This window comes from Aphelocoma coerulescens, chromosome 5 (assembly GCF_041296385.1).
Source record: "Aphelocoma coerulescens isolate FSJ_1873_10779 chromosome 5, UR_Acoe_1.0, whole genome shotgun sequence".
NCBI lineage: Eukaryota > Metazoa > Chordata > Aves > Passeriformes > Corvidae > Aphelocoma > Aphelocoma coerulescens.
In genome coordinates, this window is record NC_091019.1 from 54,054,917 (window position 1) to 54,069,406 (window position 14,490).

The 14,490-nt window shown below is 39.5% G+C and overlaps 1 long non-coding RNA gene across 1 annotated transcript in view; it reads left to right on the forward strand.

Moving 5' to 3' along the window:
• LOC138110861 (uncharacterized) overlaps positions 1–14,230 on the forward strand; it is a 32,600-nt gene extending 18,370 nt beyond the window's left edge. The window contains exon 3 of the long non-coding RNA XR_011151120.1: positions 14,176–14,230. This is a non-coding gene — a long non-coding RNA (uncharacterized lncRNA). The remainder of the gene's footprint in view (positions 1–14,175) is intronic.
• Positions 14,231–14,490: the final 260 nt, after the last annotated feature.

The following is a 14,490-nucleotide window of genomic DNA, read 5'->3' on the forward strand; positions in this document are numbered from 1 at the left end:
CACTAGGGCATCGTGGGTAGAGATTAAACTTGACCTTTCCCAGGATCTTCATTTTTGACCCTCTGGCTGGGCTTTGCTTGTCAGATGGCTATTTTTTTTTAACTATTTATTTAATTATTTGTTTAAAAGAGATGGTAGTAAGAGTTGGGGACACACAAAGATGGTACCTCTGTTTCAGTTGGGTTTTTCTTCCCCCTTTTGATAAATGCAGCAGACAAGGCTCAATAACAGCTCCCCGTCAGCTGCAAAGTGCCCATCTAAGCCTCTTTCCTTCATTACTCCTCTGATGTGTACTGTATGTCATTCCTTGGACAAATTTGCAGCTGAAGAGTTTCTGCCAAAGGCAATACAACTTAACGTGCAGAGAAATGTTTTCTATTCAATAAGATGTGCTCTAACATTGCTCCAGCAGGGTTGCTTGGCTTTTCAAGTCCTTTAGATAACTTGGGTTTCTCTCTAGAAATTTAACTATATTTCTCAGGGGGATTTCTAAGAGTGCTTTCGGACAATCTTCTGTTTCCAAGGAATTTTGTTCTGTGCACAGTCCTCTTGAGATTAAGGCAGATTTAAGTCTGAGATTAAAAATCAAATACTTTTTCTTTTCCAGTTAAACCAAATAATTCATATTTTAATTGCTGTTTATGTAAAAGTATTCTGAAGTATGGAACTTTATGCACTGATTCACAATGGAAATATATCTTGTTGAGAGAGTTTCTTTGAATTTATATTCTGTAGGACCAGACTAATGGGTGTTTGTCTAGTGTCCTATTGTAACTATTTGTTTTGTGGAATGCCTTGTGGCTCCAACTGAGACCAGACTCTCCTTCATTAGTCATTTTAGGCATACCATTTGAGACAGTTTCTCTTCTCTGCTTTGGGATCTGTGCAACTGGTAAGTCCTTAGCTGTGGAACCACCAACCCCAAAACTTGCCTGAGAAGAGACTGTTTCAAACAAAGAAGCAAACAAACAAACAAAACCCCCAACATCAAATCAATAAAAATGTATATTCTGAATTTAGACTGATTAGCCCTCTTGTTGTTGAAAACCTCTATCGCAATATGACTTGGAAAAGATGAAATGAGTGATTGAAAAGTCTCTTCCCAGTGGCTTTAAGAGTGTCCAAACATTGAAATAGTCTCTATCTGCTGCTGGAAAAATGGGGAAAAGAAAATAAAAATCATGTTATTTCAACACCATGAATGGTTCCCCAAGGCATTAAAGTACATAAACACAACTGCAAGAAATGCAAATATTAGAACCAGGGCTCACCACTCATTTGTAAATGAAGATAAATCAGTTGTATGCAATAAACCAAGATTAAGTTGATGCCTGAAGCATGTTCTCTATTAGAGGTTTCCACATGCTCACACATAGGTGGGTTGTCATTTTTTCTTTTATTTTCTTCTTTTTCTGTTAAATAAAAAATTTATTATTTTATAAAGAATTTATTATTTTAAGCTGATCCCAGATGATTCTTTTATTTTCTGTCTTCTTTTTTCTTTTCCTTCCCTGCCTTTTTATACAGAGTGTTTAGTAAATAGAAAGAAGTGCTTTCGACATTGGGTGACAGTATGTAATCTACATTCCCTCTGTTTGTTTTACCTTTTGTTGCAGAAAGAATAAAGTCTGGGCAACTTGTGCTAGTACATCAGTTTCTTTGCACTCCTCTGTACTGTAAGAGCTAATTATATTTTAACACTGCATTTACTCCATTTGCCTGGAGAATTATTTCAAATAAACTGACAGACCTATTGTGTTGCGACATCATAGTAACTATTTTTTGTTGTTGTTTCAGGCCTTTATTTGTCCCTTTGTTGTTGGGTTTTTTTGGGGGTTGTTTTTTAAAAAAAAAAAAACTAACCAAAACCACAGAAAACAAGCCCTTCTGTGAATTCAGCAATAGCACAAGAAATTGCATTAACAACATTTAAGCAAAGTGTTGAAAACATACCGAAATAAATGCTAGAGCACTTCAGGGGTTGATAGGAATATGCATCAAAATGCTTGGCATTTAATTTTTTTTCTTTCTTCGGGAATTTAGCCAGTGAAATATAGCTGCCAGTGTCTCAGGCCTGCGTGTGTTCTTCTGCAATATGCTCTCGATCAATCAGATTTGCATAACTAAACTGTCGGCAAGCCCGCTCGGCTGCCCAGGTGCAGGGCCATTTGCATATAGAACAGTGAGGAGGTCCCAAGAGTCACTTCAGACTCCAGTGACTGCTGAGCCCGCAGTCCACACCGCACTGGAAATGAAATTGGAATGACAAAAAAATGGTTGTGCTAGTCTGCAAGGGTGAAATATGCACTTGTGTTTCAAAGGTTATGTAGAGATCACAAGACAGCATTCAGGCACGAGAATATGCACAAGCCTCCAGGAAAGTAAATGCTGTTGTATGTGTTTTGTTTCCTTTCCCCCAGCCACAATGATACATATTTATTTATTTTTATATATATGTGAGTAGATATATATGTATGCACAAAAATGTTTATTTTTTCCTTTAAAGTTGTGTACCACATTTCACACATTCTGCAGTGCTTAGGTATGGAGGAGGCAAAGAGAGCGGGTGTGTTTTAGCTGTATAGTTCATTCCAATTAAATCTCCTGGGGGACAAAACATAAATAAGAGACCTTTCCCTTGAGTTTATTTCTCTCTGGAATGTGCATCCACTTTTTCAACATGTTTGCCCAGAAGTCTATCTCCTGCTTCCTGGACTATTTATTATTCAATTAGAAGAGCTAAATGGTGAATAATTACCACAGTATCGATACAGCTGGATATAGAATAAGAAAAAAAAAATGGATTACAATACTGATTACTGAAAGCTCTTTATCTGAGGCTTGCCATAGGTACAGTTATTCCCATTTTACATGCAGGAAATGGAAATGCAATGCTGAAGAGATTTTCCTCTAGGAAGACAGTGATCTGTTGGCACTCTGAAAGGAACAGATTTAGTGGCACTGTGAGAGATCTGGTACGAGATTCTCTGTTCTAGCCATTAAGAAAGGTGGCCTCCTCTTCCCTTTAACACATCTCAGCAAGCATTGAAAGCAAAGGATACTCTTCTTAGCTGTAATCTCAGATGCTCTTTTACCAAGGCAATTTTGGGGTGCAGCAGTGCAGTGTAGAGCTGGAGCCAGCTGCACCTCCTCCTCACAGCAGAACACATCCCAGCCCTGCCAAGGAAGAAACACTGCAGATTTGGCCCCTGCTGTAACTCACTGTTTTGGTGGGGGAGGGCAGGAGACAAGGTGTCCCTCCTGGTTTGAATGTCAGTTGTTGTCAAGTTGGCATCCTGAGCTGTTTCCATGACAACAGCTTTTTGTGCTGGGGGACGAGGTCATGCACCTGTGATCTCCATGAAAAGGACAATGAGAGAATGTACATTATTTAAAGCTTTTATCTTCCAGTACATGTTTGAGTATAACCTTGAAATTGGGTGAATAAAGGGCAAAGTATATTTCTATGCATAGGAGTGAGGCAAACTAAATTGTTTAGAAAGAGTTGTGAGGAAGATTGGGGGCATTTTATAGCACAGACACTTCTCTAACTTTTCATGGATGGGTCCAGCTGTCTCATCAACTTTCCATCCTGTACATCAGCAAAAGTTCCCTGGAGTGAAAGGAGTCCATCATTCTTGTGAGACTGAAAAGAAGGGCAAACAATAGGCTTTCACTTGGTATTTTCCTAAAAGGCTTGGATTAAGTTAGCCATTATGATTCTGCTTTGGTTGCCCACCACAGCTCCTGTTGTGTGAAGCTCTCGTTGAACACTGAATGAAAAAATAATTGTTGACCCAAAGACCTTCCAGTCAGAGTGATTATGTGTCACTCTGCCCTTCATTTGTTAAGAATGCCTAAATACTCCCAAAGCTTCACTTAAGGCTTCAGTTAGATGAGGCCTGCTGGAAATAAATATAAGTTGTATTTTACAAAAAACAGCTGGTTACTCCTTACATTTTCCAAAATGAAAAGGAAATTCTACAAGACAAAAATTAAAAGAGGTAGTTGGGTTTTTTAGTAAGAGCTTCTTATTCTATCACTGTTCTTGATGTTGTTAACTTCAATCAAAATGGGTTTGGCTGGCTACAATTTTCTTCCTTTCAGAAATCCTGGAGAACATTGTTGAAGTATTTTCTCTCATGAGGAAAGAAATGTATGGATAGCTTATTGTGAATGAAAAAGAAACCAGAAAGGTAATTCTGTAAAATAATACTTAAATAATGAAATCAAATGAACTAACCCAAAATGAGGAAAAAATGAAAACCTCAGCTAACTCAAATAGAAACACGGATTATAAAATTACCAGTCATAAAATATGTTTGTATTTTTATATGTGTGTATATTCTATATAGGTAAATCAACATGTTGATATTTTTGCTTCAAATATTTGCATTTTTTTGTCTGTGAGAGTCATCTCCTGCAAACATATTGAAAGAAAGCCCATAGACTATCCCAAAAAAGCAATGAGAGGTGGTGCAATGAGAACAATTCAACAAATTTTTCTTTTACTATGAAGTCATAAACTTCAGAGATGATTTGGATTAGAATTTTCACAGCTCATATATATCAAGCATTTCTTTAAAATCAAAGCATTCAGGGTGGCTTTCAAATTTCTGCTGTTATAGAGATGAAAGGGACTGCACCAAGGGAGTAAAAATAAAACATCACAGAATGAGAAGAATCATTAGGACAGTAGATAGTCTGAGGAATGGCTACAATTGTTAGAAAAGGCCATTAAGGTTAGGTGGTAGAAGCAGGGATGACTGCAGCCCAGATCTATCTTTCCTTCCTTTGTGCTCTTGGAGGGCAAGTGATCCCTTCACTGCTATCCCAATGGATGACAGACATTTCCTGCCATTACTTCTTGTATGGAGTGCCTTTTGCCCAATATGGAACTCATAGAATCCATGGGATGTCAGGAGGAGGTTTGTGAGGCTGACATGAGAAACGTATGCATACAGATGTACAGAGCATCACACTGATCCCCAGTCACCACATCTATGAGCTGTGTCCTAGAGAACAAACCAGCCTCTGCCAGGCTAAAAAAAGGACAAGCTAAAGTAGAGGTCTCTCAGTGCTTACACCAGCACAGTGATGACACCAGGCTTTGGTAGTTACACATTTAAACTCTCCTCTCCTCTCTCGATAAGCAAGAGGATACACTCAGTGGCTCCCTCCCTCCCTGCTTGGTGTAAGTGAGCTGCCGTGCTTTGTGCCACTGGGCTTGGGGATAGCTGAGCAGGGAAAACCATGCAGAGTCACTGTTACTGGTGATGTATGAGGGAGAGAGAGATCACTGTCACAGTATATCTGCTATTTTCAATTTAATTAGTAGTCAGAACTTCATTTGTCAACTTAATCATTGCAGGCAGACACCGCAGAGGTGGGAAGTAGGGGGAAAAAATCAAGAAAACAAAAGAAGGCCCATTTGTGGCTCTGTGCATATTTTATTTGTTTCCTAGCTCAGTTTATTTCAATATTTCATATATGCCAAAGCTTAGATTAAAAAAAATGATGAATGTATGTAGTCTTGTCATAAGCATTGGTTGCAGAGGAACTGGTTTTGTCAAGTTCTTTCAGTAAAATTGTGCTGTAGCCTGCAAAACTACTCAGCTTCTCCATGTTTCCAGTTTCTTTGTGTGTTAAGTAGATAAATGTTTGTCTTGTTTCAGCTGAGAGAAACAGTAGATTTTGTCATTTGTATGCTGCTAGCTGTGGCCAAACTGAAGGAAATTTTGCACAAAATAAGGAGAGACTCCGTCTGGTTCATACAAGTTAGTAACTGTACTTTCCTACCTTTGGATTAAGCCAAATTTTGAAAGAAAGTAAAAAAGTGGGGAGGTTTTATCCCTTGGCTGGACTCTTCCATGATCAGGAGTGATGTGGCAAAGCTTTAATGGGCAAAGCTTTAAATAGTGCTTTCCTTGCTCACTCGTGTGTTATGAACCATTTAAAATCCATTTAGGTACAGCTTGCAATAGGAAAATCCCATAGAATGGGTCAAGTTTCTGTTTTCTTGCCTCAGTTATCCACTCTTGCCTGATGAAAGGCTGGAATCAGAACACAGGGCTTGGAGCAGACATTCCTCAGGTAAAACAGTGGACAGCAAGCACAGACAGGAGAGCTTGTTGGGTGTGCTGTGGCAGTGGGCTGAGGGCTCTGTGTATGTGTGTCTGTGTGTGTGTGTGTGTGAACATCAATTCTCAGTGACAGCAGTGGCATAAAGGATCAGCTCAGGCTGAATCACTGCCCCTCCATTCCTGTCAGCTGCTGCTGCCTAGCCATGGAAAGGAGAAAACATGTCCACCCATCCCATTCATGCCTCCCCCAGCTGCCCTGCTGTGCCCCAAAGTGAAGGGACCTCTGCCCTTCAGGCCCTGTCCCTCACACCAGTGGCAAGGCACGAGGTGCTGGCACTGCTCTCACAGGTAAAACTTTCCTCTGGTCTTCGAAGGAGTTGAAGGACTTAACCTGGCCTCCTCTCCTGCAGTGTGACTGTGAGGACACTCCTGCTGCAGCGTAAAGTTAGTCCTCAGTCCTGTTGTCTTATAACAATAATAGCTTAAGCTACCAGAAGTCTATTATCATACTTTTCTCTATGATCATACTTTTCAAAGTGGATTAATAATAGTATGCTATTACTTTGAGGAAAACTTCAATGGCACATGGCAGTTCTTTATAGGAAGGCAGGGATTTTGCACTTGATGGATCTTACCTTTCAGCTTGGGTTCATGGCTGCTGGTGGCACAGGGACTCTTCATGCTGGCTCACAGTGTGAAACTCCTGCTCCAGACCCCACTGCCTGTAGCCTCTGGTTCTGCTTGCAGTGAACCCAGGCCAGGCTGCCATAATTTGCTGGCCTCTGGGCCATCCCTGACTTGCATGGTGTATCATCTGTTGCAGTTCTTCACACTTCTGCCCAGCACTATCTTTAGCAGGGAAAAGAGGAATACGATAATTTGAGAAAATAGTGGAGTGGGTTGGGACAAAGGTCAGTGGGAGCCACTGGATTTTGGGAGGGAGTTCTGGGGTAACATGTCCTCTAACACACAAAGAAGAGCAGGAGGATTGAAATGTAGTTAGGGCTGCAGCTAGCCCATGGATCAAGTCCCTCAGGGAAAATGGTCCTGTGCAAAATCACATCAGAGCTGCTGAGTAATGGAAAGTCCCTGAGGAGAAAGAGAGATGGAGCCTTACGCCCTCCACCACCAAAATTCTGTTCTTGTAATCTACCACAATGCTGTTACATCTTTGGTACATTTTTGCTGTCATGGATGTGGGTGTTTGGGAGTCTGTCTCTGGATGGTGTTGCCCCTCATTTCCTGCAGTGGTAGTAAATGATGGTGGTATCAGATTGATGCTGGGAAGTCTCAGTAGACCCTATGGAATATGTAACCTGAGTAGATTGCACAGACTCAAAGGCTGGGGAGGGAGTGCTGATTGTCATGAAATGATGTGACCAAAATCATCAGAAGGGTGGTGGCAGAGCTGGGACTAGAGCTCCTTTCCTGTACTCTGCTGCCTCGGTGAGAAAACTTTGCTGTAAGATCCCTACTGTGGCTGCAACTCTTCCAGACAGCTTGTAGTCTCCCTTGTCATCAGCTGCTGAACTCTGGCCCCAAAAGACAAGATTTATCATGTGTTTATGTGGATTAGCTCTGTGAAAACACAATGGTCTGTGTGTTAATTCAGGTCTTACAAAACATGTGCTGATGATCTCTGGACTGTTCTTTTTCCCCCATAAATACATAGCTCGTAACTTTTTATTTCTGCTAGGTATTTTTGGAACGGAACATTTATTTTGTGAATATGTGTTGAAAAAGGATATAAGAAGGCATGCAACCATTGTCAGAGCACATTCCTAAAGAGTGTGTAAATGTGTGTGTATGGCCTTCTAGCCAGATGGGTTGGAAGACCAAACTGCCTGGCTCCTGCCATGGTGTGATCATTCATGAGTCACACCAGCTCCCTCTGTGCCTCACCTCTTTCTTCCCTTTGTCCACCTCAAATATGGCTCTCCAGCAATGTTTTCTTTATAGCATTGTGTGGCCTGGATCACAGTTTCATGCCAAAGTGCACTTGTAGCATAAATTATACGTAAACTGTTGCATAAGTATTATATTTAATTTTTAACATGGTCTCTGATGCAGAATTCATGGAGCTTTTAGGTGATATTGTCCTGGTTTCTTAATTCAGCTTTACTGTCATTTGTGAAGCTTCTCTGACGTTTCTCTGTTTTGAATGTTTCTGATGTGCCTGAAGTATTTTGGTACATGTATTTAAGTACAATAGGAATAATTAACAAAAATAGAATACTGATCCTGACAATGGCACTCTCACTCCCTTTCTCCTTCAGTCAGTTTTCTAGTCATTTTTGTAAGAATGCTCTGCTTTTATGTCTAAACCAAACCTGCTATCACAGAAAAGTGTTGGTCAGAACTAATGAAAATGAGTTACTTAAATGAAATGTCACTTAAATGAAATGTTACTTAAATGAAAATGAATTACTTAATAATTTGCCACTATGAATTCTTTGTATCTCGAAGAAACCCTTCATTAGGAGAACTCACAGCTTTTGAAAGAGCAATGAATTTGTATGTCATTGCAACAGCCTGTTGAATTAAGTGGTTATGATGCCCATTTTACTGATGAGCAAACTGAGGGACAGAGAGAAGTAACCTGCCTTGGGCTATGTAGTAAATAAGGATTTGAACATGTCTGACTTCTGGCTTCATCCACTTACAGTATTTTCTGGTTTTTCTACAATATTTTCTTTTTTTCTTTTGTATGTATGCATCTTATGTACTTAACATTTTAATTTTTTTTCCACAAGTCCTTTTTCTCGAAAAGTAGTGTAAATTGAGCAATCACTCTCGTTAGTACTGTCTAAGGTTCACTTTATATATATATCTATATGTATGTATGTAAAGATCCACATTCTAAATGCTGAAGCTACAATGGGAATGTAGGGATTCAGCCCAAGCTGTTATTTGGACTAAATTTGCTTGTTAGTTAGATGTTGTGGCTCTAGGAAAAGGTGACTGTTTACTTGGCTTGTTCCAGTAATCTAATTGGAAAAGTGGAATTACCACTTAGAAGACGTGCAAGAATGATGGGGAGAGAGGATCTTTACCTCATGAAGCTAAAACGACCTGAAGTTATATGCTGGAAAGTGCTGCCGTTGCTGCTGTGGAGAGAAGCTTTATTTGAAATTACAAAATGAAAATTACCGATCAATGCAGCCAGAATGGAATGATTGATACCTCAATTGCACTTCTAGAAAATGTAACATAGCATAAAGATACACTATTTACCTTCTTTTCAATTCCAAGTTTTTGCACATTATAATAACATATATAAGTGCACAAATGGGCATTTCCAGACAGTGCAGTTGGGAGCAGAGATGAAAAGAGCTGCAGTATGTATCAAACTTCAGGCAGAGCTCATCTGCAGTAATACTTACTTGTGCAAAAATGGTGAAAAGAGCGGTCTCTCATGGCTGCAGTTGTGTTTTCCTTGACTGTATGAGGCTATGGAACTAAAGGTCAGGAAACAACCGCATCTAATGTTGTGTTCATGGACTCTGTTACCTGTGCAACGACAAGGTATGAGATCACTGCTCAGAGTAGTGTAGGACACATCAACAGCTTTTCTATCCCTACAGCACTTCCTGGGAAATACCTAAAAGTTCACAAGTTCGCAGCTTAGTTCTTTCACCATTAAGAACCTTAGTTTGTCTGCCCTTTCATCTGTGGGTATGTTTGTGCAATCGCCAGAAGTGTAATTCCTACAATATATATTTTCTAACAGTGACCTAAGGAAAATAATTTGTGCTCCTGCTTTTTTGATGGGTGTTTTGATGGATAAAGTACAGAGTTTACATGATAAAGCGCTTTGTCTCATTTTGCTTAATGCATGAAATAAGAATGTTTTAGTATTTAAACATAGGATATAAATAAATCGCCATTCTAAAGCTTGGGCCAGATCGCCATTCTTATATTGTGTTCCTGCTTATTATTTGTGCTTTCCAGCTATAGCTAAGCTGCTGAACACATGCTTAAGAAATGGGGAATACTTATTTGAGTACAAATATCCAGCACATAACTGCACAAAACTTAAAGAATCTATATAAGAGTCAAAAATTTATTTTGGCTTTTGGAGAAGCCTTGTTTGTACAATGTCTACACCTCTGACCGGCTGTGACTTCAAGGAAAGAAGTGTCCTGAGAGAATGTGCAAAAATGTTATTTGAGAAACTGCCTGTTCATTTTTTTCAATTGCTGAAGGTCTCTATATATAGACAGGCTAATATATTTATATAAATATTGTGATTTTCAGGAATGTTTAGCTCATTGTATTCCTGTAGTCAAAAGAAAAGGTCAAGTCCTATGTGTGCTTATGTAAGACCAATAGCACAATTCCGTTTTCTGTTATGGACTTGTAACAAATTTTCACTGCTGCAGTGTAATACAGAATTTGGCCTCTTAATATCATTATGCCCTATTCATTGCCCTTCCCAGAAACTCTAATTTTCTATGACATCATAAGTGGTTGCTATGGATATGATTGCTGTGACACAAACATGATTAGTGATTAGGACATCAGAAGAAAAAAACGCTGTGTGAAGATGAGGAGCTGAGGTCTGTTTTCATGCAAATGTCCCTAGTATAAAGTGCAGGACAAGGAATGCAGAAAATAGAATAAATAACTAGAATTGCCTCTAAATGAAATGTTTTACCAAGTTTTCCCTGAAGCGTCAGCAGCTCTTTAAACATGCTGGTGATGGCCCATCACAAAGCCAGATGTTACCATTTATCAAGTAAAGTAAAGAGCTCCTCCTGCTTCCACAAATATGAACTGAATATGAAATCAAATGGGAAACTGCTGCACTAACACTGGAGAAAATATAAGGTAACTTTTAAGCTATCGAAAGGCTTGAGAATAAAAGAAGTGTTTGAAAGGAAGGAGGAAGTGTCAGCAGCATTACTTGATTTGTCTTTCAAAGGCAAAACTGCAGTAATGTATATAGACTTAAATCATTTGATGGGTGTCCTAGGGTTATGATTGCCTTCTCCCCTCTCTCTGTCACCTTCTCTTCCTCTTCCATACACACATCACGTGCTTCTTAGGAAAAAAACCTAGGAAGCAAGCCTTTAGCAAGCTTCCTAAAACCCAGACTAGTAAGTGGGGACTCAGGACACAGAGGTAGCAGATGTAAACACTTTCTTGCAAGCATACTTTCTCATCCATATCAGTCTTAAACCTGGTAAGAAAAGAACCACCAACCACGTCAATCGTCATGTTTTGTGAAATAACGTAAAGCATCCAAATTCTGCTTAGCCCCAACACTGGCTTATATAGTCAGGAAACACCAGTAATACAAGTATTCTTTTCTCATGGTGTTTTACCTAGAAATATATCATTCCCACTCAGGTGAGGACCTGGTAATGTAAGAGGTAGTAACTGCTGTAATGGTGGACTGATGTAACTCACTCACTTTAGGATTAAATGTAGAATCATTCAAAGGCCCCATATCTTCAAAAAAGCATGCACAAAATGACAGATTAGTTTATGTAGCTGTAACAGTCCTCCAAAATACCTCCAAATTGTTTTGGAGGGAGAGATGTTAGAAGACTTAGAAAGTTGGGAAAAACAATTATACTTTCACACAAATGTAAGTGCTTTTACAGGTCTGACGGTTAAGTAGAAAACTTAAAAGTACATATTAAGGGTAATTGTTTGGCTAACTTAATTAGGTTAACTCCAATTAGACAATTTAGAAGAAGGGCAGCTGGGAACTGTAGTGCACGAGGAGACATTAGCAAGAGAGAGGTGATGAGATTGTTGGGTGAATGGATTTTTTTTTAAATTTATTGAATTTTGAGAAGTTAGTTGGGATGGCATATAAGAAAAATTATAAATGTCAGAAAACCAGTACTGCTTCCAAACTCATGATTTTTAGCACTGTATTGGATTATATTTTAAGTTTACAGGCTCTTTTTTTTTCAAAGCAATTTGTAGTTTTCCTTTACATACAAAGCCTGAGAGATCAGGGTCTGAAAAGCTGTACTGTGAAAAATGTTATCTCACTGGAAATTATTGTTTCTGTGCTTTGTGTGTTTCAGTGTTCACTCTGGTGCATAGTGATGAAGTGTATTATATTCTGGGATGAATAAAGGAGGGTTTTGTTGCGCAGTGTTAGCTGTGGTGGCTACAGTGATACGTTTGCATTTCTGGCTGTGCTGTGGCAGTAGCTGCCGCCTTTCAACATTTGGCTTAATACCCTAACATGGACTATAGGGGTCATTTTTGTAACTGCACAGTACAGCTGGTTTGTGCTGGGTGAGGTGTGCTAGTGGATATACTGCTGAAGTGGGTGAAATGAGTGCCCAGTTTACCCCTGCTACACAAGGATATAACTAACCACTGTGAGGTGTAGATAGGAGCCATTGTGTCCCAGTGCTGCCACTAGCAGTACTTTCTCCTCCGGGAAAAGGACTGATGTCCACCCCATCCGCAGCAGCTCCAAGAGGTCCCATACACAATTTCTGTCTCTCACAGCTCCCCCTCACTCTTGTGCCTGTTGTACAATTTGAGACCAATATGTTTCAGGAGGGTGGTTGTGGAAGTGGGGGAGGGGGGTCGCTGAATTATGGTTGCTGTGGGAACCATAACTTTGAATTTCTTGACATCTGTCCAATGACAATCTCAACATTAACGTTGCATTAACATAGTTTTTTTGCATTTAATTAAAAAAGATGATGGCCTGGAATCTGTTAAGGAATTTAAAGCCAACATTTAAACTGTTTGCTGGGAGCAGATATGTCAGAGCCTCTGCTCTGGAAACGCTCACGAAACAGTCTGACAATGTACAATAGCCACAGAGACGAGAAATGAAAACAAAATGTTTGTAACACCATTGCTTGTCTCCTTCTGGTGGCTTTGCCTATCTTTCTTGTCTGAAGGGAACTGCTCTGACTGAGTTTAAAATAACTTGGAAATGAAATAATTGTTTCCAGTTCCTCTGTATACCATCCCCACTGCTGACCGCTGACTCCTTTGTGTGTGCAGGCTGAGTTTTCTGGGGGCTTGCTTCTCCAGCCCACGCTGCCATCCTGCAGCTTCTTAAGAGATTATGGCAGAAGCTCTTGCATGTTCCAAGGTAGAGGCACAGGACGGTGGTAAATGGCTGCAGCATTCATCCTGATTTCTGGACTCTTAAAAAAGTGTCTGGGTTTCCCACGTAAAATTCCAGTGCGCTCACTAATTGGTTTTGATTTTCAGGGTTATGCAAAAAAAAGTGTTTACAACTCATGGATGTCTCACCTTGAAAGGTTTGGGGACACTAAGCTTTAGAACTCTCTTTTGTAACCTCATGTTATTTCAATAAGTTCAGCTATCAGACAAATAGACATATGGACTGTGCTAAAGTTAGGTGCTGTAGATAGGAGAAAGATGTTCATATGGCACCCGTGTTATTTAGCCTTCTCTCATAACAGAATACCATACTGTTAAAAATTGTCTATTTTTATGTAATTCTTCCACTTATATTGAGATAAAAAAATTATTAGTCTAAGGTTGGCTCACATCATCAGAGCTTCTAAATGTTGGCAACTTCCCTACAGTCTGTTGCAGGCAATAACTGCCAGGGAAGTTGCTTGAACACAAGCAAAAAATAGGTCTTCCTGCTGAGCCACCAGCCCAGCAATGTAAGAAAGAATTTAATACCATGGCCTTAAGAAAGTTTCCGTGTTCTTCACAGACAGTCATGCCTTCACTAAGGTGATGGAGGGAGAATATAAAATCCCAGAGTTACTGCAAGCCTTGAAAAAGTTGTGAAAGAAGACTTGGCAGTTAGTAGCTTTATGTAAAAGATTTTTGCATATAAATTGCATACGCATATGACATTTTAGCTCCAACTTTACATGTGTTTTGGAGGTTGGATGCAATCTTGTCCCTGCCTGTCTGTTTGCTTTTGCCATAGCTGCATCAATATTAATCGGGTTGGTTTTTCCCTCTGGCTTTTTTCTTAATTTCCCTCTCTTCCAGTTTTGATTTAAAAACTCGTTGGTTCCTTTTATCCTAGGAAAAAAACCTAGGCATCTCTTTTCTGTTTTTTTAATGAATTATTGTATATAAAGTATGTATATTTCTTTTTTGTCTTTTGTACTAGACACTCTTGTATTCATCTGGTGACAAGAAATGGCTAGAGAGCTGATAAAATGGAGAGATATACCTTTACTGGAAACATTTTCTCTTCTTTAAAGGTAAAGAAACATTCCTTAAGTATTGTTGCTATTCTGTCTCCTTCTGCCCGCCTTCTTCCCCCCTCCCTTCATTATCATCAGAGAATCACAGGCTTTGCCTTACCAACTGTCTGCACACTGTATTTAAGAAATATCACCATTCTGAGCTCAGATTTGGATGGACTTTAAAATTACTCATAAATTAAGTCCCTTTTTTGTTTGGAAATTGTCAGTGAACAGTC